This window comes from Perognathus longimembris, chromosome 4 (assembly GCF_023159225.1).
Source record: "Perognathus longimembris pacificus isolate PPM17 chromosome 4, ASM2315922v1, whole genome shotgun sequence".
NCBI lineage: Eukaryota > Metazoa > Chordata > Mammalia > Rodentia > Heteromyidae > Perognathus > Perognathus longimembris.
The window spans coordinates 76,207,579-76,235,537 of NC_063164.1; the positions used below are offsets into that span (position 1 = coordinate 76,207,579).

Genomic DNA, 27,959 nt, shown 5'->3' on the forward strand with positions numbered 1-27,959 from the left:
TAGATACTGTCCTTCAGCTTCTCAGCTCAAGGCTAGCACTCTACCACTTAAGCCACTGTTTCACTTCTGGTATTTTGGTAGCGATTTGGAGATAAAATTCTCACAGATTTACCCATTGAGGCTGGCTTCAAACTGTAATTCTCAGATCTCAGCTTCCTGAGTAGTTAGGATTACAGATGTGAGCCACTGGTGCTCAGCTTAATAGAGATTGTTCTTATAGCTGATACTTGGTTTAGACCATAATTCAGAAATGTGAGGTTTCAATGATATGAAGGAAATGAAAATGGCATATGGAAGGATAAGGAAAACAACACTTTGCACTCTACCAGACAGCCTGACCTAAAGGAGGTAGGAGTATGGAACATTGTAGGTTCTTTGGTCTCAGAGCTCAATCTGGAAAATGGTTGATTTGGTTGGACGTTAGATGACTCTCTTCATCTGTACTATGAGGATCTACCTAGCTCAAAATCAAAGGCTGCAGGAAGACTCACTTTATTCCTTTTGCAATCACAATTCTCTGAGATGACTACAGCCATAACTTTCCACTGAGTTACTTGTGCACTGGCTTATACTTGGCATAGCCAAAGCTTATGTCAGGTAGTGTGACCATTAAGACATATTTTATTTGTTTTGAAGCAATAATTATATAAATCAACTATTGTTCTAAGCAATTTCATTGTGCCGTTTCAAAATCACAGGTGATAGTTTCTATTATCAAGTTGATTTTACAAAGTAGAAGACTGAGACATAGAGTGGCAAAGTGGTTGATGTCAGAGAGCTGAAGTTTTAGCTTAAGGAATTTGATTCCAGCATCCTCCATTGGAAGTATCAGCATAAGAGAGCCAGAAATTTCATTTTCCTGACTGTGCATTTGCAATTGGCAGACAGGCTCTGGTAGATTTATTGGGGGCAAACTGATTCATTTGGACTAACTGTTCAAGGTATTCTGCCTCACATTTTCATTTTTCTTATGCTTTAAGTAGAAAGTAATTTGTACCTGTGAGAACTGTTGGCATGACTACATTTCTGGAAGATGGTCTCATATTTTTAGACTATTACTAAGTTATCAGTGGCTTCAAATTTAATGTTTACTTTGGAATATAAAAGCAATACTTGGAAAACCATTTGGTGTAAAACAACTGAACAACTCATGGAGGGAGAGGGAAAAGAAGAGAGGGGAGGGGGGAATGAGGGAAGAGGTAAAAAACAGTACAAGACCTAACAAGTACCCAAGACCTAATGTATGAAACTGTAACCTCTCTGTACATCACTTTGACAATAAATAAGTATAAAAAAATCTGTCATTTAAAATGATTGAAGTATTCTTCTACCTCTAATAGGGGCAAATGAAATGGGTATTTTCTTCCCTTCAGCATGTGAGGTTACCTCCTTTAACATCTCTCTAGAGCCTCTCTCTGACGAGTGTGTCATAAAAGCCATTAGTGAGATTCACTGTACACACAAAATAATTTTCTATTTTTTTAATTTTTATTTTTTTCTGGTTTTGGGGCTTGAACTCGCAGTCTGACTTCTGTCACTGAGCTCTTTTGCTCAAGGTTAGCACTCTACCACTTGAGTCACAGCATCAATTTTGATTTTTTTGTTATTATTTAGAGCTAAGAGTCTTACAGACTTTCCTGGCTGAGCTGGTTTTGAACTGCGATCCTCAGATCTCAGCCTCCTCAGTAGCAAGGATTACAGGTGTGAGCCATCAGTGACCTGAAAAGTTTTTATCTTTAATACCATTTTAGGACAGCAACTTCAATGATTCCAGTACAACAAAAATTGTTAAAAGGAAAATATAGGAGAGATAATGTAACCAATCAATTGAGGGCCAGTAGAGGGAAATTAACAACTTTGTTCATTGGTAGCAAAGATATAAATCGACCAGAGCTCTTTGGTCTGTGGAGAAGGTAAGTTGAATCACTAGGGTATAGTAAAAATGTGATTGTTAAATGGCTTCTATTGGGCCAGTCAAGCTTTCTGGAGGTTATGGGGTAGAAAGAAGCATTTATAACACCAGAGGAACTCAGGTATGTGGAGGAGGAACTCAACTTTATAGTGGGTTCAAGCACAGCTAGTAAGATATAGGTTTGAGAAGAGAGAAAGAAGGAAGGAATGGGGCTAGACATTTTATTTCTGTTTCCCAAGAATTCTAAATATAAATTCTACTCAGCAAAAGGCTCAGTCTTAGATTTCAAATCTAGAGGGGGAAACTTGAGTGAGAAAACAAAGGAAGAGTGAGAAGCTGGAAATGTTTGCTGGGCCATTATTGAAGAAAGGTTTGATGTCTTAATGGTGGAACATGGAGGTGGATGTGAATTTCTGACAATGCATGTTTCTTAGATTTCTTGTGAATAGATGCTTACTTTGTTTAATGCATGTCTAAATCTGGAATGCTCATTTAACATCAAACCTGTACCCTTCATGCCCCTTTTTCTGGATATTTTCTATTTGGTTGTGACTATAATGTGTGAGTATTCTAAAATCAACTTGTTTTATGCAAAAATTTCAGAATACCACATAGTTTTATATTTTTATTATATTTTCATTACTGCACATTAAATTTTCATAGCATTTTGGAATTTTTTTCTAAGTAACTTAAGATAGCAAGTTTATAATAAAATATGTGGGATCTTCCTTTGTGTGTGTATGTGTGTGTGTGTGTGTGTATGTGTGTATGTGTGTGTATGTGTGTTAAACACTGGTTGCTAGTTTTTTAAATATCAATGCAACAGTAGTTAGTATGTCAACAAATAAATCTTTAGGTTACAAAGATGCTGGAGATGAATACCAATTTAACATAAAGATTACCCAACTATTCAACTAACTAAATGACTTATGTTGGGAAGAAAATATATTTTCATGTGAATGTTTAAATTAGATGATACTTTAACCCAATGGACTATGTATATAGATATTTCTAGCAAAGAGAATCTCCAAGTGGAGGCATCATGGGAATGTATTAATGTTACAATCTTTACTACTCTACTGTGAACTTATGTATTCTCTACTCTATTAGAATTACAATTACCATAATATGTATACAATACTATCTTGCAAAATTACTAATTTGTATCTATTTTTTCTACCTTCCTATTACAGATAATATGTTTACTCTGTTTCCAGTAAGGATCAGCTGGGCATTACATGACATTATTTCTGATGGGTTTCAGGTAGCAAAACACTTGTACAAAAGAAACATAGCATACTGAAAGAAAGAAAGCTCTGCATGATTTTTATTAAATCTAATATCTAAGAAGGAAAATTCTCAAAAGTAGTGTGTTTTGCTTTGCTTTCAGTAGCTTAATCTGCAGTTGAATTCTATGGGTAGAAGAGAGTCTCTGATTCAGAATCTATACATGTTGTGTTCTGATGGATAGTTTCACAGTACCGCCAGGCCAGCTTTCCCTAAATTGATTTAGAAGAAACACAGTTTAATAGACTTCATAATAAGCTTCTGCAATGTGATTAGGAAAATGAGATTTAAATGTGAAAGTTCTGGAAAAATTGTGTGATTTTCTTTTATCCTTGGAAATTTATGATTTGCAAGAGAATTTTAAAGGATTGGAAAAGTCATGCAGAAAATATCCCTGCTTATCTGTTTACATATATTTTCTCTAATTTACTTCTTCTTCTTTTTTGAACATGTGAAAATACTTTTACTTGTTATGTGTGTTGTTAATACAAAGGATATTCTAAGATTTCACATTATATTTTAAATATTTTGTTGTTTCTAATTATCAGCTACTTTGTTTCTTTTAATTTTTTATGCTTATTTATTGTCAAAGTGATGTACAGAGAGGTTACAGTTTCATACATTAGGTCTTGGGTACATTTCTTGTACTGTTTGTTACCTCCTCCCTCATCCCCCCTCCCTTCTATCCCTTTCTCTCTCCCACCATGAGTTGTTCAATTGGTTTACACAAAATGGTTTTTGCAAGTATTGCTTTTGGAGCCATTTGTCTTTTATTGTTTGTCTCTCAATTTTGATATTCCCTTTCACTTCCCTAGTTCTAATACCAGTATATACAGTATCTAGGGTACTCAGATGAAATACAATGATAGCACGGTACAACCACAGGAAGGAGATACAAGAGGATCATCAACAAAGAAGCTACAGTTTCACATGGCATGTTGAAAGTAATTACAACAGTGATATAATACTCATTTCCATAACACGGAGTTCATGTCACTTAGCATCATCTTATGCATTCATAGGAGCATAGCTATTAGGCTCTTGTGATCCTTTGCTGTGACTAGCCTAAACCTGTGCTAATTATTCCTTATGAATGAAACCATAGAGTCCATGTTTCTTTGGGTCTGGCTCACTTCACTTAAATAATTTTTTCCAAGATCTTCCATTTCCTTACGAATGGGGCAATGTCATTCTTTCTGATAGAGGCATAAAATTCCATTGTGTATATGTACCACATTTTCCTGATCTATTCGTCCACTGAGGGGAATCTGGGTTGGTTCCATATTTTAGCTATGACAAATTGTGCTGCGATGAACATAGTTGTGCTGGTGGCTTTAGTGTGTTCTTGTTTGTCGTCTTTTGAGTAGATGCCCAAAAGTGGGGCTGCTGGGTCATAGAGGAGCTCTATGTTTAGCCTTCTGAGGAATCTCCATACTGCTTTCCAGAGTGGCTGAACCAGTTTACATTCCCACCAACAATGAAGTAGGGTTTCTAATTTACTTCTATGTCATGTATTTTTTCCTGAGTGACACTAAGGGATGGAGAGTAAGAATTTCTGCTCTATTGTGCTTTGCTAGAAGCCTACTATGTGCTGTATTTAATTTTGAAAATATCATAGGCTTTACTGTCTTGAACTTCCCTGACTTACAGATCTGTAGCTTTTAACTCAGAAAGAGTCAAATTGCGATCATTTCTGTGTAGTTCCACTCTTCTGATAGCCATTTATTTCACTAGTTTTTAAACTCTGTGACAGTTCTATAAGTTGTAAACTGTATTTCTATCTGCTTTCATCAAAACAAAAAGGAAGAAAAGAAAGAGTGAAGAAAAGAATGAAAGGGAAAGAAAGGAAGAGACAAGAAAGGTAGAAAGAAAGAAAAATCTATCTTCTATGATAAAGACCAAAAGCCAAAACAACAAATCTGAGTGAGAAATATAAGGTCAAAGCATGGAGAGGGATGACTATACAGTGAATCGATGGTTTGGTAAGAAGGAGCAAAAACATTTTGATCTTGTGTCAATATATGGGAATTCTTCCTGATATGTGTTTATTCACTATTAATTTAACTCTCAAGGAGTTAACAAAGATAACGAACTCTAGTTTATATAGAGAACTCAGAATTTACTTCCTGTGAAAACTTGACCAATAGGAGAAAGATCCCAAACTCGAGCTTTTTGAGAAAGCCTATTTGTTAATAATGCTAGTTTAATACAATCTGTCAAAATGCATAATTATGTGTTATGTATTTGTTTATGAATTAGCACTTAAATGTATTCATTGTAAAAGCAGTCTTTACATCACTTAAGTAAAATTCAAATCTACAAATTCTTGAAATGAGTAAGAATTCATTTTCCTGACCAGAACTGGAAAGTGGTACACAATTTATAGCATCAAAAGAAGAATTAATGAGCTGGGTGCCAATGAATATAACCATAATCCTACCGACAGAGTATGCTGAGTAAGATCTGAGAATCGGTTTGAAGCCAGTCCAGTCAAGATGATCTTTGAGTCTTTTATCTCCAATTAGCCACCAAAAGGCTAGAAGTGGATCTGTGGCACAAGTGGTGGAACACTAGCCTTGAGCAAAAATGTTCAGGAATAGAGTCCATTCCCTGATTTCAAGTCCCATGACTCCCCTGTCCCCTGCCTCCCTCACTGCCTCCCCCCCAACCAAAAAAAAGAAGAAATGCCAGAGCTACTTTTTGTCAGGCCCAAATAGAAGGTGCAATGATGCATCAATTTAAGATTATTTTAGAAACACTCTCCAATCCAATGTTACAGATGTTGGAACCTATATTAGGAAAAAAAAACTTCTCACAAAAGCCTTATGCTGGGTAAATATTTTCAAAAATGAGCTGAATTGCTAACTCAAAGAAATTTTTAGCTGCATAAAATCACAGCAACTCAACCTGAAACAGCTTTATTAAAGAAACTAAAAGGTAATGCTAAATTAAGAAGACCAAAGCATTTAATAGTAGTTCAGCTCTAAACAGATATGTGGATGCAAAATCCCTTTTAAGTTTATATTTTTTCTGTTACCATAGTGGCTTGTGAAGGACATTGAAAGCCACAAAACAGCCTGCAGAACAACTTTCAAGTTATGGAAGCCTATTACAAATGTTCCTTTTGTTATCTGTGGATGTTGTGAACTTTGGGAAGCCCTGGCTTGCAAAAATATAACTCAGCCACTACATGTGAAATGTTAATTGTGCCTTTGGCCATTTAACTGATGAGAGGCTTTTAAAAATAGAATAAAATTTCAATATGCTCAACTTATGTTTCTTATGTGCTGTAACTATTTTTGGGGAAATCCATGCTAACCATATGCTTGCCTCCCCTCCATTTGCACAAACTATACTGCTGTCTATATTGGCCTTTTTATAAGATTGGAGGATTGGAAAAATTTCACCTTCTTCCTCAAAGTTATGATTGTATGTGAGGATATGCAAATATAGCAAAATCAGAAGAGCACATATCAAGCATTTTTGCATTTAATGTCAGTGTGTTTCAAGATGATCATTCGTAGATGATCCAGCTAATTTCATAAGCCAATCCATAAATCAATTGGCTTAAACTGGTATGAGATAAGAGTCTCACAGACTTTCCTGCTTCGCGCAGTTAGCTTTGAACTGTGATCCTCAGATTTCAGCTAGTATAGGTATAAGCCACCAGTGCCTGGCTTGTAGTCTTCAATTATATACCTAGATATTATATCATTATTATTTTCTTAAATTAGAATATAACTTGCATCTTTAATGGTGTCATTGCTATATTCTGATATTTTTCTTTATAATAATCTTTAAAATCATGTATATAACACTCTTAAAGCAGATTATAGGAAACGGGACTTATATAGTAATTGCATTTTAATAGCTAACATGGCCTGAATTTTTCGTAATTTAAAGAACCACTTTGTACTAATTTCAGTGCAGAGATTGAACAATACTCAGTTATTTGCTTGTTTTGCATTTTTGTTGAGTGGGCATTATAGATATATTTAAAAATAACTACATTGTTCAAAAGGCATTGTACTTATAAACTGCTTTGTTAAATGGCAACTCCTTTGTACAATTACTTAAAGATAATACAAACATAAATAGATAAAAATAACTTTAAAATATTCAGAATGTCTACTAAAATATGTGGGTTCAAACAGAAAAAGCAAATAACCTGTAGAATTAAAAAAAATTATTGTTAAAGTAATGTACCTAAGACAGTGAGTACATTTCTGATCAAACTTGTTACCTCCTTGCCAGTAGGTTTAAATTAATGATTTACTTCTGGTTGAAGTATGTATTCTGTATATTAGTGACAAGATAATTGAAAGGGGGATGTAATTTCTCTGACATTTGTGGGATACCTTCTATGTGCTAATCACTGTACTTCAAATGTAACACAGTATTTAAAAGCAGATTTAAAAATCAGCATTAATGTTTTCCTTGATTATAAAGTGATCGATTCTATTAGAAAAAATTGAAACCAGTACTCAATGTAATAATTTACTTATTCCTAAAAATCTATAGGTACCTACTGTATGGGGGACAGTATTCTGAATGTTAGCATAGTGTGTAAAAATTCAGTTCCTGTGCAGGTGAAGCTTATTTAGTCAGTCCTCCAGATCCATAGGATTCACATCTGTAGATTCAACCAATTTCAGATTGGAAATATTTGAGAGAAAAGTCATGTCTGTGCTGAGTATATATAAACTTTTTCCCTTGTCATTTTCCCCTAAACAATACAACACAACCACTATTTACATAGCATTTACATTATATTAGGTATTATAAGTAATCTAGAGATGATTTACATGGGAGGATAGGCGTGGGTTATATGCAAATACTGTCTCATTTTATATAAGGGATGTGAACATCTGTGGAGTTGGGTATCTGCAGGAGGTCCTGGAACAAATTCTCCACAGATACTGAGGGACAACTGTAATCTCCAGGGAGGAGGTGCACACAACCAAGAAAACATTAATTGATTTTTATTTCAGGCCCTGAAGTGCTTCAGGGAAAATGAAGAAGGGGAGTAGAGGTTCTTCCATTGACCCTCAGATTCTTGTTCACTTATTATGAAAAGGGCTTGGCAGCTACCCTTTTTGAATTGTCTCCAGATAATTCTAATAAGTAGATTGGTGGAAAGTGGCATATATTAGTATACAGAGTGCTTAAGAAACCCTCTGTAAGACAGATATTTGAGTAGGTTCAGGTTCAGGTGAACAAGCCATGGAGCAAAGAGTAGTTTCAGTGTTCCAATGGTGAGGATGTGTTTGCTGACTAAAGGAGGAAGAAGAGCATAGAATGACTGTTAGCCAGGGAAGGGAGTAGGAGATATTTGGGAGGGCCTATGGGGAGACTGGCAAGAAAAATTGATTTTTAGGGTGATGGTAATTTATTTGTTAGTTTTGAACATCAGAATACTACTACTTATATGTAGATAATATCAATGTTTATAAAATATAATCTAACTATATTTTAGGAAATAGTCTTTATACAGTTCTATACCCAGCATCTTCTATTTCTAACATGAGAAATTTCCATGTCTTATATATGAATCATACATGTTTTATACCCAGAATCTTCTATTTCTTTCTTTTTATTTTTTTTTGGCCAGTCCTGGGCCTTGGACTCAGGGCCTGAGCACTGTCCCTGGCTTCTTCCCGCTCAAGGCTAGCACTCTGCCACTTGAGCCACAGCGCCGCTTCTGGCCGTTTTCTGTATATGTGGTGCTGGGGAATCGAACCTAGGGCCTCGTGTATCCGAGGCAGGCACTCTTGCCACTAGGCTATATCCCCAGCCCCCCAGAATCTTCTATTTCTAACGTGAGAAATTCCCATGTCTTATATATGAATCATACATGTTTTAGTCATTATCTTTTATAGAGGAAATGAGTGTATCCTCTTATTATTTAGTAAAAAAGATTAGTAAATTTAAAAAATCCTACACGCTCTTTGTTCAAACCTTGGGGTACTTTCTTAGGTGGCAGCTTTCATACTAGTGGGAGCATTTTTTTTGTGGGCCCACATTTCTTATCTCCTCACTAGAGGCATTTGGCAATACTTGGGAAAATATCTGATTATCATGACTGTATTAGGTGGGGAATTGTTGATACCTAGTGGATATAGAAAAGAATGCAGCTAGATATTCTCCCATGTACAGAGCCTCAGACAGGAAACATTTATCCTGCTGCAAATGAGGATGGTACTGCAGGTGAGAAACCTTGCCTCAGGTGAAAGGTTCTCCAACTTCACTGCTCATGGGAAGTTCTAGAAAGCTGTATTAAAACAAGAATGTTGGGGGCTGGGGATATGGCCTAGTGGCAAGAGTGCTTGCCTCGTATACATGAGGCCCTGGGTTCAATTCCCCAGCACCACATATACAGAAAACGGCCAGAAGTGGCGCTGTGGCTCAAGTGGCAGAGTGCTAGCCTTGAGCAAAAAGAAGCCAGGGACAGTGCTCAGGCCCTGAGTCCAAGCCCCAGGACTGGCCAAAAAAAAAAAAAACAAAAACAAAAAAAAAAACAAAACAAGAATGTTGGGCATAACCCCCAGAAATCTGATCCAGTGTGTTTGGGAAAACTGGATAGATAGCATCCATCACAAGTTGCTAGCCAGGCACCACATCAGGAGAACTAGCACTGGATCATTAAGTCATAGCTCTTCTTCTTCTTTGTTTTTTAAATAAGCATGCTAAAATATATAGGATGCTTCTTTATGAAAGGAAATTTACTGTTGGCAAAATGACTGAGAATTTCAATTAGGATTCATTTAAGTGTTTTCTTTTGAACTTTAAAATGATTTTATCCACCCATGTTTGACCATCTTAACAGTCAAAGAAGTCTTTTATTTGTGTGTTTGTGTGCTGGTCTTGGAGTTTGAATTCAGGGCCTGGGTACTGTTCCTGAGTTATTGCTCAAGGCTAGCACTCTACCAGTTGAGCCACACGGCTCCACTTTCAGCTTTTTGTTGGCTAACTGGAAATAAGAAACTCACTGGTTTACCTGCTTGGCCTGGCTTCCAACTGTGATGCTCAGATCTGGGCTTCCTGAGTAGCTTGTATTACAATCCTGAGCCACCAGTGCCTAGCAAAAATCTTAATTTTTGATCTCTGAGCTTTGCTGATATGCCAGTAACCATTGCAATGCCAATATCCTGGCTATTCACCCTGGGAAACACCACTACTAACACATATATCCCATTCTGCATTTAGAGCAAAAGTCTAGGAAGTAGTTCACCTGTTAGGAGTATTAGGAATAAAATAGTTGTAGAAGCGCTATTCTTCTTTCCAGAATCGTACCAGTGAAAACTTCGAGGTACTTGTATGTGTTAATAACATTTTATATAGAGTGTCCAGAGCTTTACATAGGTTAACATTTATTAAGCCATGCAAAGTAATGCACCAAATTATTAAATATTAGTGGAAGATATAGATAATAGATAATCTGGAAAAGTCAAATATCAAAGTGTGATAAAACACAATAATTATTGTCTCTGTCCCACCCTTCCTTGTATTTCTTGCCTTTGCCTGAGACTCAACCCACAACATTTTTTGCCCACTGTGAAAGCTGATGCAACATAAAAGTAGGTAAATGGCTTTATTTTTCAAAGGCAGATATTTTGAATTGCAAGGGACTGCATTTTTGAGTTTCAAAAGCCAAGTGCTGATAGAACGAGAGCAGCAGTCCAATTTTGGTTTAATTGGTGTGCTAGGGAATAGATTTAGAGCCAGGATATATCTGCCTATTATAGCAGGCATGGATAAGTAGAAATTACTGATAGAACAGTGAATTTAGGCAAAGATGGCCTTAAATAGCTTCATAGAGCATTGTGTCAAGTGAACTGTGAATGAGATCTGGACCTGGAATTAGAAATTGAGGCTAAGTTCTGGTTGCTCACTCCTGTAATCTCAGCTACTTGAAAGGCCGAGATTTGATAAAGATCATCTGAGATCTGAGAATCTGAGGATCTGAGGTTTGAAGCTAGACTCTTACCTATGATTAACCAGCAAAAAGCCTGGAATGGAGTTATAGCTCAAGTGGTAAAGTGCTAAGGACAGTGTTGAGGCCTTGAGTTCAAGCCATAGTATTGGCATGAAGACAGAAAGATGAAATAAAGAATGAAAGGAAGGAAGGAAGAAAGAAGTGGAAAAAGAAATTGAGGCTGGTGAATGAAAATCAGAAGAGAATAAGCATCAGCCTGTAGAAGCATCCAAAGCAGAAAATTTCTATTACTCTAATTTGCCTATTATTTTCTTTAGTACAGGATAATCTATTGTATATCATCTACATTATATCTGTTTTATGCCCATACAAACATAAATTGTGTTTGACTCAACATACTATGTGTTCAACAAATATTTTCTGGAATACTCTATAAACATGCCTTTCCTGACCTATCTAATGCTTATGATGTATATAGCTTTTCAGAATAGAAATAACTTTGCTCTCAAATCTAGAAGACAGAAGCATGGAACCTGGAATACAAAATGACTTGGTGGTTACACAATAATTACTTTCTTGCACACGTGAGTTTTGTACCTGCTTTGAGAAATCAAGAACATGAAGGCGGAAATAAGGGAAGCTAATATGTCTTGAGATTTTGTTAAGAAGCTATAATGTTACAAGATGTCTTTTATGCTCACATTGTATCTGGTGTTGAGTCTCCAACAGATATCCAGTGTCAATAAAACTGGTAAGAGGGAGTTAAAGTAGACTGCAATTTTTATCTGGTTCACCCTATGGATGGTTTGAAATGAACAATAATGAGATACCACTTTCTTTGGCCATATACAATGGCACTATTAAATTCTGTTTTAGGTAAAATGCATAATCCATGCAGAAATACAAACCCTTTCCAAGCACATACAATGCTTTAATCAAAGATGAAATTATTTATTTTGCTTTGACAGTCATAACTTTGTCATCAGAACTGGGAAGAGGAATGAATTGTGCATTTCTACATACATCTTTGTAAATACTGATGCTGATCTGTTTAATGATTCCATTGTCCAGCATACCAGTACTCTCTGTCTGTCTGTCTGTCTCGTCTCTGTCTCTCTTCTATCTGTATCTGTCTTTCTCTGTGTCTCTGTCTCTCCGTCTCTCTGTCTTTCTCTCTCTCTCTCTCTCACACACACACATACACACACACACAAACCTGTTGTAATAGGCTCTATGGACAGGACAAAACATCAATTTTTTAAAGATTACTATCAAGCATTATACTGAGGCTTTTAAAAGAATTTCCTAGTGTCCAGGCTACTAAAGGACTATTGCTACACTGATCAATTTGATAGTGATTATAACTGCTTTTGGAGGGCCCCACTCAGATTGCTCTTTCAAGGAAGGACTTTCTGTCTGTATAGGATCAGTAAATGGCCTCTGGCTGTTCTCTTTTTCTGAGTTCCCATCAATTGCAATGAACTTTAAGGGCACTGACTAATTTCACTCTCAATATAATGAGTGGACCACCTTTAGTCACCATAGAATAACTTTGACACATTCCATGTCCCCACTCCTGTTGGGCTAAATGTGGATTTTTCAGGTTCATGTGCCAGTTAGACTTTCTCTGCCTAGTCTTACTGCCAACTACTTTCTTCCTCAGGGGACGAACCTCAATAAACACCATGTATGTAATGTCATACTCTGTTTTAGAGTCTCTTGGTGAAATTAACTTGTGATCCATGGATCTGGAGTGGTGCAAGAGAGCCAATAAGAAGATCTACTCAGAGCTTATTCTCCTGTTCCTTGGATGACAAAAGTGGTTGGTGGAGTACACATACTTAAAACTCTCACTGCTATATAATATCACCTGTCATATCTATAATATTGTATCTATAATAGTTGAGACTAACTGGTATAATGTATGAACATTACAAAATAATAATGTAGGTTGTGAATACAACAACAATGCTAGTGAAATTTATGAGTTGTTGCTATGTACTATAGAAATTTGTTTATAGGATCCTTTATAAATAAGGGTTGGCTGAAGAAAATCCCATGATAAGGCTAGGCTTACTGTCAGCAAGGGGTGATAAGACACTAAAATATCAGGGGTCAGGTGATGAGGCTTAATTGCTGGAAACCAGGTAGATGCCATTTTAATAAAAAGCAGAAGGGCCTGAGGGGCAGCCAAGAGGACCTAGTTCACAGAGAATTATGAAGATAATTAACAGTACATGACATTCTCAGGAGCAAAATAAACAGTGGGCTAATAAGGATGCCATTCTGCTTTTATTCTTGTGTTGGATTGATACATCACAGCCTTAATAGCTATTTGGACTCCTTGAGCCTTAGATTTAAGAACCAATAGTCAAATCCAAGAGTCAGCATCTAGGAAAGTGTAATTGGCCTTAATGAATGGGGTGCTAAGGTTGCTGTTACACAGGAGAGACAGGAAAGAATATCTGGGACACCCATATGGTTCTCATGGGCCTCCTAGCTCTCTGTCACTTGATTGTAGTTGTGATTTTTCATGAACAGAATAGGAATCCGTGATTGAAAAGACATGGAAAATAGGATCTTGATCCCTTTTTTTATAAGGCCTGATGGACAAGTCAGCAAGCATGACCAGTAGAGGCCATACTTGAGAGTGAGAGGGAACCTATAATGGATAGTGGAAGAATAAGACAATACTCACCTTTCTAAGGCTTTCAGTTCAAAGGTTTTCTCAGAGAAAAGACTGCCTGTAGTCCTGGGTAAGCTGCTTCTTAAATGCATAGACATAATGGATTTGAGTGACACAAAGGCTATGTTGTGGTGGACATGACAGATCCAACCCTAATCTATCTTCAAGAATGAATTGTGGCCCAGCTGCCAGTGTTCAGTTCATAGAAATATTCAACTTTTCAGAATTTGCCTCAGCTGAAGAAAGTCACCTCACTCCAAGACCCCCTCAGAGACAGGTTATATATAGTGAGTGATCACAGTCAATGTGGAAAGACCAAGTCATTTTGGATCTGGAGATGACTAAGGTGACTCAGATTCTTCAGAGCTCCTATATGTTTTCCAGGCTTTGTTGAGGCTATATCATAGTTTGACTATTCTTCTTCCCTGCCCTACTGCCCTGTCTTTTGACTTGTTTATGTAGATAAATGGTGCCATGTAAGTCTGACTTGAGGGAGTTAGTAGTGAGCCGTACTGAATCATAGAAGTGCCAGTGAAAGGGAAGACTTGAAGATTTGCGAATAATTCCCTTGCACTTTGAATTTATGCTTTGTTATCAGTAAAACTGACAGAAATCATCATGTCATGTCTGCATAGTATTTTGTAATTTCCAAACTTGTTTTAGTCATTCTAGAGTCCATATTCTCAATCCAGCTTGTATGCTAATATCATATATTGTATGTCCAGTAGCATATCAACACCTTGGGTCTCATTCACAAAGATTCTGTGTAATTGGCTGTTAATGCGGCCTGGAACTATTCTTTGTTTTATTGCTGAGTTAACATATGATTACAATACAAGAGGATTTTATGTACCCAAATTACTTTGAACAAATCATTCCCTCCAACATACTCTATTCCTCTGTTCTCTCCAACCCCTTTTTGCAAATATCATTTGGTAGAGTTCATTATATTGCATATATAAATGAATATAGATAGCATCCTTCAATCCCTTCAGTTCTCAGTGTCTCTTCCTTTCTTCTTCCCACTGATCTTCTTCTGGACACCCTCCTTTCACATTCGTGCCCTGATACTATCAATAGCACCACCATCATCACCATCACCAACACAATCATCATCATGATTATCATGCTTCTAGGTTTCACAAATGATGGAGAACCCACAGTATTGGCCTTTTAAGACTGGCTTCTCTCACTTTACATAAACTCCAGTTTTAGCAACTCTGTGTGGAATTACATCATGTGGAGGTGGAAAACTGCTACACTGCAAGTTTTAGAATTGGGTGGTCTTGTTCTACCTTTACTGCTGTGTGGTGCTACAGTTTTTCTTTATTTTTTTAGCAGTTCTCTAATCAATGGAGCCTCATTAAGAACATGAAGTTAATGGCAAAAGTAGCATCATTGTTTTATTGAAGACTAAATTTTAAATGTATGTGGAAATACAAAAATTATAGAAACATTACTTTTGTGTGTGTGAGTGTGTTCACACATGCATGCTAATACTGGGGCTTGAATTCAGGGTCTGTGGGATGATCATTAGCTTTTTTCACTCAAGGCTATCCCTCTACCATTGAACCCCAACTCTACCTTTACTTTTGGGTGGTTAACTGAAGACAAGAATCTTATGGACTTTCCTGCATGGGTCTTCAAATTGTAATATGCAAATTTCATTCTCCTAAATTAGCTAGCATTATAGGTGTGAACCACCACTGCCCCACCCAGGAACATTACTTTTATTACATATGTTTGCATTTGCTCCTGTTGATTATCATTTAGTGGATGAATGAAGAGAAATTATGATTTGTTCTGGATAAAGCTTGGAAAAAAATGACTGATATTTTGATTTGGTATTTCAGGGTTGAGTTTCAGTCAGCTGAGTCTCTAAAAGGCTTCCTAGAAATCCATGGTTAGGCACTTCTGCTTGTTTAAATGTTATACATCTAAAGAAGTAAAAAACGTAGAGATTGAACTTTTGATCTTTGTGTACTTCTGTGGAGTTATATGTACTATTATCCATACTGAGTTCTTATTCCTACCCACAGGTTTTTTTTATCATAATATTGTACATTAGTCATAAAACATAATGGAAGAGATAAAAGAGATTTTGAATTTAAAAACATTATGCCATGATTATTAAATGTTAAAATAATTTGTCCAATCATATTATATCTAAACCATATGACTTGTATTCTTTTAGTAAGTAAAGGGTGAAACTCTGTAGGTAACATAAGCTATGGTTAAGATTACATGATTGGAGGGCGAATTAAACAATGTGACACGAAGGCTGAAATAATGCAAGCCAGCACCAAATGAAATATTTAAGGGAATTCAAAATGGAGTGATGCACTATTACCTACTGTTACCCTATCCTGAACATGTTGACTTAATGAGGCATTGTGAAGAAAAAGAATAAAATGGAGAGAAGTATAAATAGAGAAATGAAGATCATTTTAGTGTGATCATGACCAGGCCATTCATATTTCTTTTATATCCCGGAAACAATTTCATACTTATTGGAAGTTGTGACCTTTAAATGTTCCTTCCTTGCAAAAAGACAAATATTCTAGAAGCCAAGTGTTTGCTGGTAGAATCATCTGTCCTGCCTGCTCTTCACTCGGAGGCTACTGCAGGGAAAATGCAAACTATAGTTGAGCAAATATGTTATATGTTCTTTATATTTCCAGACTCTCTTGACAGCTCTCTGATTTCTTTAACACAGCAAATCTTTAATCAGTCTAGATATGTTAAAATGTGATTTTTACAGTGAATTGACCTGAATTGAGTACTTGAGTTGAAATGTGTATTTTTCCCTCCTCAAACTCTGACTTGTAGGGGGGAAAAATCAGATATTCTATGATATACTTTGCCTTAGTGACAAGATGTTTTGGGGAAAATCATCCAAGCTTGAAATAAAATCTTTATTGAAAGTAATATTACATTCATGCCAGTCAGATACATTGTCGGATTAGACCAGATATCCCAGGGGAAAAATACGCTATATGCACTAGGCCGAGTTGATTATTTGGACCGCGTGTCAGTTCTTAACTTCCTGACAATGGCTAAAGCATTCGCAGCCACTACAACTCTATATTTGAGAGAAAGTTAATACGCTTTACCTTAACTTTGCCAAATGTACTGGAAAATAATGCATAATAAGATATACCCACCTACCAAGTAATATCTCTGCATAGTGTGCATTTAGCTGTGCATTTTAAGGAAACAAATACAAGCAGCAAATGACTGAAAGATATTGGGATTGTTTTTTCTGCTTGAACTTTAAAATTTTCTTGGCAAAGCCTTCTGTGTGCTGCTTTAAAACCAATGTGTATGCATAATCATGGAACCATATAAATTGTTTTCATTGTAAGTTCTTTCAAATAGCAGGATAGCCCTTTTTCTCCCCTATTAAAGTTAATTCGGGTATCAGTGTTATTTGGTGTCCAAAGACACAGGTGTGCCAGGTGACACTAGTTTCTACTTAGTGAATTGCAATAGCTTAGATATCTCTTTATATAGATCTCTCTCTCTATCTGTATGTGTGTGTGTGTGTGTGTGTGTGTGTGTGTGTCTGTGTCTATGTGTCTGTGTAATATCAAATTTGGAATTATATTCCCATTCATTGTGAAGTCAAAATAGTGTTATAGCTGCAGAATACAGGAAAAATACTACTACCAGTAAATGTTTAATAACCACATTAATTTGAAAGCTCAGTGTTTCATAATTCTCTTCATTTGATTTTATAGCCTAAACTAGTTTCTAAAGCTAGCACCAAATAAAATAAGAAATTGAAGTGGGTTTTGACTCTACTCAGATTTAACAACAGGAATGATAGTATCATATTGCAGAAACCCCCAACAATAAATTTACCAAATGATGATGGAAAGCATACATATTCTGTGAAATCTATTTCTTACCTAAGAAATCCACTGGATGAATATGTTAAAATTTCTGCTTAAGAAAACTTTGATCTTTAGAAAGAATCTTGAGTATCCTCCAATAGGTAAATGGCTCAGCAAACATGGCATATCCATACAGGGCAATATGATTCACTGACAAAAAGAATGAGCTATCACACCACAAAAGTCATAGAAGAATCTGAAATACAAATTGCTAAGTACAAGGGGCCAATTTCAAGTTTCTGAATACTTGGCATTCAGTAAGAAATGACACCATGGAGATTGTGAAAGTTGAGTAATAAGCAGGGATTTGGGGGTGGGTTGATGAATTGATGGCGCACAGGGCTTTGTAGGGCAGTGAAACTGTTCTATATGACTGTATATTGGTGCTTACACATCTTTATACATTTACTAAAACAGAGAATGAATAGCAAAGAGTAAATCCTAGTATAAACTATGGACATCTGGTAAGAATGTCCAGATATTGGCTCACCAGTTACAAGAATATGTGCACTAACACCAGATGCTGATGATAGGGAAAATTGTGTGTATTCAGAGCAGAGAAATATGAGGACCCTCTATATATTATTCTGTTATTCCACAAACTTAAATCTGGTCTAAAAAGCAAAAATCTTAAAGTATAAAAATGGCAATGAAAGCCAGTTTATACCCATTTAAGACCCAGAGAGCAATTTACTAGCCTCTCTCTCTCTCTCTCCTTATGCTTATACACATTTGAATCATTTTGCCCTATATTACAACTGCTTTTGTCACCATACCTATGTCTTGTCATTCACTAAATCCCAAGCCATATTTAAGCAAACCTTTAGGATTCGTATTCTGATCACTGTGTTATTTGCATTCTTGGCATTTAAATATTCAGATTGTATAACATTGTTGTTGACATATTTTATTTTTATCTCTATGTTATTTCATGCACATATGTTTTATCTCTCTCTCAATTAAATTGTAAAATCTTTGAGTTTAGGTGGTATATTACCTTCAGATTTGCTCTACTTTGATTAGCACTAAAAATGTTGGCACTCCATACCCTCTTGTTTTGACAAATAGTTTTTGCTTTATGTGTGGCCAACAGGTTAAGCTTTTCCTCATCTGCATTCCTTTTTGCTTCAGCAGAAAGGAAGTGGACTGAACCAAATATTTTTTTTCTATCTGCAGTCAGAGAACAAAAGCAGCCATAGAGACTCTCAGTTGTTTTCCCCTAAGTCTGAGATGGAAAGCCAAGTTCAGTAAGATAGTGAGTCCTTTTCTTTGTCATTCCTTCCTACCTCTCATTTTTTCTTTTCTTTCTTACTTTGTTTGAAAAATATTCAAAGAATGATTGGGGAATATAATTTGGCAACATAGAACTTCAACATGCAGAAAGGTTTTCATGGGGTAGAGAAAAAGAGAATTCAATACATATAAAATGTCATTTTTAATGTCCATTTTCAAAATGATTATGAGTTTGTAGAAGGGAATTTTTATGAGTTAGTAGTTAGAGAATGGAGAGTTCACAAGGTTTGCTTTCAAAAGTCTTGATTCCTTACAGAGAACGTCTACTTAAGTCCAAAAAAAAGAATCTATGCAAGATTCAAAATTTGAGTTGTCTCATAATCCCGATAAAAGTGCATACAAAAGAGAATGTGTAAATAATCTATTTCACTCACCTGTAAAATTGAGTGGAGTTTCATGAAAACAATTACCCTAGAATACCATAAAAAATTAAAGAAATACAGTGATTCCGTAAATCCTTAGGCTCATTAGTACACATGACTGGAGTGGAAGACTTACTTATAGAGGGAAGCTAAAAACTTGGTGTTTGCTCCTAGCTCCACTCCCTAGTACTTACCTAGCCTTACTTGGCTTTATATTCCTAATTTGGAATACAGACAGTTTGGTAGGAAAACTTGAATTTCCTTATGCTGGAAATTCAATATTTAACATATCTAAGCACCATTTTCATCTATTCAACTTGAAATCATTTCTAAGGAAATTTGACAAGCTTTCAAACAAATAGCAACCATAGTCATCAATTACAAAATAAGTGAAACCCAAAATAAAAGAGGTTTTTAGTACTTTCTTCAGTATTTGTGTATTTTAAAGATATTTATTCATGCTTGCTTTTTGCCTTGTAAGATCTATCTATCTACCATGTATCTTTACTATAATATATTTATTTGTTAAAAGATGACTAATATAGAAAAACAGACATTATGACTGTTTAGAAAGAGGATGTGAGCTTCCTGTTTTCTTAGAAGCACTTCGGTTTCCATAATGCCATGGGACGAAGGAACCCACGCTCACATTGGAATGAAACACAGATTTGTTTACCTGGCTGATGGTGGCTGTTGCTCTGTGGGGAAGGACCTTTAATTGAAGTCAGTGGGTAAAAGGGCTAGAGCATCCATCAATAATGTCCACATGGATTCAGGGATAGAGAATGATGGCCTACATGCCAGGAATGTGACATTCAATGGAAGAGTAATTGCAAAAGGAAACTAGATACATTTATAGAAGTTAATATGAGGTATTCCTAGATGAGAAGGAATCTGGGAACTTGAGAGCAAGATGCTGGGGGTGGGGGTGTTGAACAATGTTGCCCTTTTTGAAAGAAGGAAAACTTATAGCTGGATGGGAGTATCAAAGTAGATAAATAATGACTTTAGGAATATATAAGAAAAATATATGAGGGTGAGTATTTGAAACAGATTTTAGAAAAATCTATAAAAAAAGAGAAATGTCCCATTGATCCTTTCAGATTAGCATGTATAGCCCTACAACTTTACAACCTTTGTAAAATGTATTTTTAAAATGCAAGTCCCCATAAATATACATTTTCCTCCCTCCCTAGATTTTGCATTCATCAAAATATTAGGGCTTTCCATGATCATATACGCATATTGAAGAGAGTCATTGAAATGACAAATATATTCTCAGTGGTTAAAAAGATGTAATAATGTCAGTTAAGTGATAATTTTATTACAATAGTGATTATAGAGAGAGGAAGATTGCTGAATAAAGGCTGAACAAGGTTGCTGAATAAAAGGTCAATGGAATCTCCTTATTTTGTGTTTACACATTTGTCCTCTTGTTATGGCACCTCATTGCAATGCCTTTTTTAAGGAAGATTACTAATATCACTGCACTACTGCTTTATAGAGCTCAATTAGGTTAAACGGTTTGATTCATTTCATTTAGATAAAAAAAAATCTCTTGTTGAATCTGAATTCTTGCTTTGCAAAGAACACAAACTCACACTCATTATTACTTATGGAGCTTTTCTTTATGGATGAAGTGTTTCTCAGCCAAGTAGCAGTAGTCACCCAGCTGATGACCATAAGGAAAGGCAAACACTGTCAGTAGAATAACATCCTCAGCCAAGTGTTTATGTTGGATACATATACAATACAGAACTGTTCCTGACTAATGAGACAAAGTGGCCTCCCCAAGTTTCTCCTTTTGTATTACTTCTTGCCACCCATGTGTTGAGTGAGATTTTTCTCAGGCCCTAAGCCCCACCCTATGAGTATATTCTGTTTATTTGCAAGCTGGATTTAATCTTTCTAGCTTCCAAGTGGACATCATATATCACATGAGTATAAATACAATTGTAATGTGACTATGCAGTTTACAGGGATGATTAATTCCTACAGAGAATATCTTAAACAATGAAATAATCAGGATACTTTGATATTTTAAATGTTGTCCTTTATAGCCTTTTTGCTTACATTTTCATTCTAAATCTACTGGTTCTTCATCTTCTCAAAAATTTTTTTTCTTCTCACAGGCAAGGAGAACAGATCAACCTTTCTACTAAGAACTTTATTTTCTTTCGTCTTCTTGTTCCTACTTTCCTTGGATTAGAAAATTGCTAACCTACAATGTGAAACTTCTCCTCAGTTGTCAAAAACAATGTGTATGGGCACTTTCCTGACCATGTATTCCTCATATGTTCAAGACCAAGCTGAAAGATCTGGCACACTGCTGTGGCAATGGAACAAGTATTGGCGTACTAGGGTGAAGAGAAACAGAAGTCTGAGAAAAACCAGAGGAGGCTACTCCTGAGGAGATCAAAGGAACTCAACAGCCCAGGTTGGTAAAGTAGTTTAAATGCCAGTGGCTCACACCTGTAATCCTAGCTTTTGAGAAGGTTGAGATCTGAGGGTCGTTGTTTGAAGCCAGTCTGCACAGAGTCCATGAGACTCATCTATGAGTAACCACCAAAATGCCAGACATGGAGTTGTAGCTCTGAACAGCATCTAAACCCTGAGTTAAGTGATAGTACCTGCACACACATAAGATGTCTACAAGTAGGTTGAACAACACTAGCAGCAACAACATGGCAGCCATCTGAAACAATATGACATCATTAGAGTAGAGGTCCTTTTTCACAAAGTAGGAGCATGGCCCACAGGGAAGCTCTCTGCCTTTAGATTTCCAAAAGGCCTATCCAGAGAGCAAACTACACATTTATTTGATAAAGGAGCTAATATTTGCTTGATATTTGTCATAGAAGCATATTTTCTTGTATTTCTTGACAGTAACCATATGAATAGATACTATCATTATTCCTGTTTTAAAGGTGGAAACTTCATGGTATAAAACCAAAATGCCAAGATTAAAATACAGATCACCTGGGTCTAGAATTGGAACTCTTCTTATTCTGCTCTCTGTCCTCAAAGGTGTCACTGTTTGTTATTTTTCCCTTCAGCTGCTGGTCTCTTTAGTTTCCAATCAGATATCTCTTGTTTCTATATCAGTCTGTGCCCCTCTTTTACTAAGGCCCAGCTCACTTAACCCTAGCCTGGGTCAGAGACTCAGGCCCCTTGCTTTCCTGGCAGGAGAATAAAAGACAGTTGGCAATAAGAAAAGTCAGTGAAGGAGAATATGATCACAGTCATGGTTATGGTTTTGCTGAGAACTCCCTCAGTCATGGAACAGCACTGACTTCCCATACTTGTTACATGCACAGATGTTTTCAATTATTATTACTGACAAGCCTCTAGGCCAGGTTCCTTTCTGATTAGCTGTCACTGGACTCAGAGGGAATAAAGGAAACTGAGGCTAGGACACAAAACACCTCAGTCATCACTTTAATCATGTTTCTCTGAAGCAAGTGGTTGAGTTGGACAGTTCACCCAGAATTGGAATCTTTTTGTAAACATAGACTCGATTTCCTTTGAAACGTTTCTTTCATTCTGGTTTCATTCTCCCCCCCCTCCCATAGTTCTTCAGACATTATGAGTAATCAAGACATTTGTCATTTCTTTACCAATTATTTGTTTTTGTTGTTCTTCCAGAGTTTACCAGAATATAGCCAGATTGGAAAGCAGTTGTGTCACTCGTGTTTCTATCTGTAGCAGTGTGGGACATGTCTCACCTGAAGTCAAAGCCACTTCACCGACTAGATTTGTGTCCAAAAGAAGTTTACCAGAGAGCACTTGAGAAGCCTTCCCTGTATGAGAAAGATTTGTGTCTACCATTATAGGTTATAAGAGCATCTGCCGTTATTACCCTGTGCCTTATTGTAGTGTAGCTGTGACCAAAATACCAGAAAGAACAACTTTAAAGAAACAAGATTCACTTGGCCTCATGATTTCTGAGGGTTTGGTCCATAGTTGCTTGATCCTACATTATTGGGTATTAATTAGTGGGAGTGTGGTAGAGGAGGCTGTTTACCTCAGTGAGGACAGGAAGTAAAGATACAGAGGAAGAGTTGGTTATCAGGTATAACCTTAATATTCCTACTTCTAGTAACCTACTTCTTCCAGTGAGGCTCCACTTTGAAAAGTTTCCAAAATAGTGCCAATATCTGAGACTCAAGAGATTAATACGTCAGCCGGTGGGTAATATTTTATATTTGACTCGACACCCCCTTATTACCTTTCTTTACCATCTCTGATGTTTGTTAAGAAGGTCCAATGACCAGTTGATTATGTAAAAAATCTGCTAAAATATTGGCATGGTCAGTAATAGAGAAGAATTAGAGATAAGGTTCTCACAAGCATCTCCAAACAATTCTTAGTAATTTTCCTGTTCTTTGGCAGGATATGGCACCACTCAGCCTCATTGTTGATTCCTCCCTTACTGCTTCTATAAATTAGAAGGCAAAATCAGATTCTCAGGTGGATTAAAGCTTTCTAAGCTCATTTTTGTTTCTCATTCTTTATATTATCTGCCTACAAAAAAATATCGAGATGATCTAGCATTGATGCACATTAGTTTTATGTTCTTTTCATGTCCTGAAATTCAGTTTGTGTGTGGTCCTTCTTGCTCAAATCTCCAAGCTACCTCAGTTCTGCTGCCATTAAAACACACACAAACACACACACACACACACACACACACACACACACACACACACACACACACACACCAAAAACAAAAACAAATAGCCGCAGAAGATGTACAAGTTGCAGCATGTGTTTTGTAAGGCAGATAAAACCCATAGCCTTAGTTCCTGAAGGCCCAAGTCTCCATTTCAATTTCTGAAAAATGTCTCCTTGACTTTCAATCTAAGCTTTTTCTTTCTGCCTAAGGATAAAATATGATAGGATGTTAATTCATCCTTTAAAAAAAGAGCCACATGAGGGTTAAAACATATGCTTCCTTCTTCACTCTGGAAAAAAATCATCCCAACCTTTTTGGGGGATCACATATAGCTTTAAAACAGCTGAAGCTAAAAGCATCAAAGTTGGCATGACTTCAGTTAACACTGAATCAGGACGATCAAGCCAAATTTTTGAAGAAAATGGTTGAGCATTTTAAAAATAAAAGAATTTAAAATGCTCCCTCTGAGCATGCTCTGTAAGAGATTTTAAATATTTTCTTTAGGTTACCTTTATTTTGCCCATTTCTTTGGAAACTTTTCAACAAAAAGCAATCTGATTAGGTCTTATTGACGTTGTTTACTAATGCACTAAGCAAGGCCCATGTGGTCTGTCACCTGCTCAGGTGATATTTTTAATATGTTTGCTGGTCAACTACTTCTGGCCAGTGACGGTGAATTCTTTTGGTCCTTTCATATTTTTGTTGCTGTTTGACTTGGTGATTTTGAGTGGGACAAATATGAGGTATTCGATGATAGACAGGATGCTGGAATGTTTCAGAATAATAAAACTGCTAAATTCTCTCTTGCTTTAAAAATTACTCACTACTTTAAATATTCTGAGGAAAGAAACAGATAGAATGGTGCAAGTATTTGAAAAATAACAGGCAGTTAAAATCAATAGTCAAACATAAGAGTATGTCTTTCAAATGGGAAACTGAGTAGATCCTTCCTATGTTTATCATTTCCTGAGAGGATTTCATTTTCTTTTAAGGCACTAAATAGCTGCAGTGCCACTGACAGTTTGGGGCCCTCATTTATCTTGCAACAAGACAGGAAAATGCTCCTGATTTACCTGGGACTGTATCAATTGACAGACCTGGAAGATCGTTGACATTACACTTGTTATCACCACCATGACACTGTTTCAAAATGTAAATTTCTCAAACGGTATCAACAGCCTGGTGAGAATTTTTTTTTGTAGGAGTTTGCAGTGAAATTCTTCAGTAGCATTTTTCAATTTGGGAAATAATTTTGCATGCATAATGACAGCTCAAGAGAATTGCCTCACTGGTGAGATTACATCTCTATTTGTCATAGAAAGTCAGGAGATGGACTTGGACATGTCTGTTGTTTCTAATATGCAGTTATAGTGTGGTATCCAGAAGGGTCCATGCATACAGTATAGCACAGTAAACAACCTGCAGATCAATTTAGACATACCAAACCATACCGAAGTTAAACAAAGATAAAATCATACTGAACTTATAGATTCAAGTATATTAAGGAAAGTGGTATTTTTATATTTGTCAAAATTCCATTTAAGAAGGAAAACCTCCTGTATTTCTTCTTTGCTTAGTGAAGCATTTTGATGGACCATTTTGGCTGTGAAAAGGTAATCTTTAGAGCACAGCCAGAAAACAAGAACCAAATTCTTAGTATAAAATATTAAAATGAGCTGGGGATATGGCCTAGTGGCTAGAGTGCTTGCCTCCTATACATGAAGCCCTGGGTTCGATTCCCCAGCACCACATATATAGAAAACGGCCAGAAGTGGCGCTGTGGCTCAAGTGGCAGAGTGCTAGCCTTGAGCAAAAAGAAGCCAGGGACAGTGCTTAGGCACTGAGTCCAAGCCCCAGGACTGCCAAAAAAAAAAAATAAATAAATAAAAAAAAAATAAAATAAAATATTAAAATGAGCTTCTGAAGAGCGTATGTAAAAAGAAAGGCAATGAAAGTGGCATGCGAGGAAGAGTGACATGGAATGATATTGGAGGCTACGTAGAAATGACAATTCTTTAGGGAAGAAGTAGGGAGAATTGCAGTAATCAGGATGCTTATTGTCTAAGTTTACTGTCTTCTAGGCTGGAGGTGATATAAGCTTTCCAAACTCTGAATCTTTAATAAACTTCTACCAATGTTGTGGATGGAGTAAGATGTTGGAAAACAAGGCAAAGGGGAACAGAGATAAGTGGTAAGGCATGAGTGAACTGAGGGTTATTTTTTTTAACTTTAAGTTTTTATTATCAAACTGAATTACAGAGAGGTTACAGTTTCATACATTAGGCATTGGATACATTTCTTGTACTGTTTGTTACCTCGTCCCTCATTCCTCCTCCTCCTTCCCCTTTCCTTCCCCCCCCCATGAGTTGTTCAGTTCATTTACACCAAACAGTTTTGCAAGTATTGCTTTTGTAGTTGTTTGTCTTTTTTTTACCCTGTGTCTCTTGATTTTGGTATTCCCTTTCAATTTCCTAGTTCTAATACCAGTATAGATGGTTTCCAATATACTCAGATAAGATACAGAGATAGTGTAGGTACAACCACAGGAAGGTGATACAAGAAGATCATCAATAATAGAAGCTACAGTTACACAAGGCACGTTGAAAATAGTTACAACTGTGATATACCAATCATTTCCATAACATGGAGTTCATTTCACTTAGCATCATCTTATGTGATCATAAGGGTATAGCTATTGGGCTCTTGTGATCCTCTGCTGTGACTTGCCTAAACCTGTGCTAATTATTCCCTATAAGGGAGACCATAGAGTCCATGTTTCTTTGGATCTGGCTCACTTCACTTAGTATAACTTTTTCCAAGTCTTTCCATTTCTTTATAAATGGGGCAATGCCATTCTTTCTGATAGAGCCTTAAAATTCCATTGTGTATATGTACATTTTCCTGATCCATTCCTATACCGAGGGGCATCTGGGTTGTGAACTGAGGGTTTATTAGTTCCAGAAAACCAGCTTAGAAATGACTAGATGAAACACCTCCCCTCCCTGATTTCATGAGAGATGATGATTTTTTTATTTTATAAGTTGAAGGACTGAACATATTTTATTTTAATTTAAGAGGCATGATGATACAAACTGAAAAAGGGCATTTCTCAAGTGCCATGTTTTATCTGCTTCAACTAAACCTTGAATTCTTATAGAGCGCCTAGAGAGCCTGCCAGCTCAGTGATTCAAAGAGGCAGCAGACTGAGCTGTCTCTGGACACTTTTCCCAAGTGATTTTACTTGTGATTCAGCTTGCGGGTTGGAGCTTGTCATTTCAACTTCAGGTGTAGAATAAAGCCTTGAATCCCAACTGGATAACTGGTGTCCTTGACTTCCTTTTTATCCCATACTTTTATTATTACTATTATTAATATGATTGTTATTTATCATCTTTAAGTAGTTGTAGACAGGGGTCTCAGTGCAACATGTCAGTATATGAGTACAATGCATCTTGATAAATGTCACCTATTTCATCATTCTCCTCCACGGGAGCTTAACCTTTTTTTTTTGTCAGTTGTGGGGCTTGAACTCTGGACCTGAGTGCTGTCCCTGAGCTCTACAGCTCAAGGTTAGCACTCTACCACTTGAGCCTTGCCATTTCTGGTTTTCTGGTGGTTAAGTGGAGATAAGTGTCTTACAGACTGTCCTGCCTAGGCTAGCTTTGAACTGTGATCCTCAGATCTCAGCCTACTGAGTAGCTAGGATTAAAGGCATGAGCAATGGCACCCAGTGACATTATTATTTCATTTCTTTTCCAAAGAACCTTCCTTCTCCTAAGTTGTAGTCCTTTGCTCTTTTCTCATTTTCACAAATAGGTCCTCAAATAGGACTCAGAGCCTGGGTCCTTTCAAAATATCTTGCCTATAGATTGATTCTCCTAGTTTCTTCCTGTGGGTTAATCTGTTGTTCTT

General features: G+C 36.5%; 1 protein-coding gene across 1 annotated transcript in view; it reads right to left on the bottom strand.

Annotated features, from left to right (window-relative positions):
• Positions 1-27,959, bottom strand: part of Arhgap15 (Rho GTPase activating protein 15) — a 648,882-nt gene that overhangs the window by 1,637 nt on the left and 619,286 nt on the right. The gene's annotated exons all lie outside the window — the stretch shown is intronic.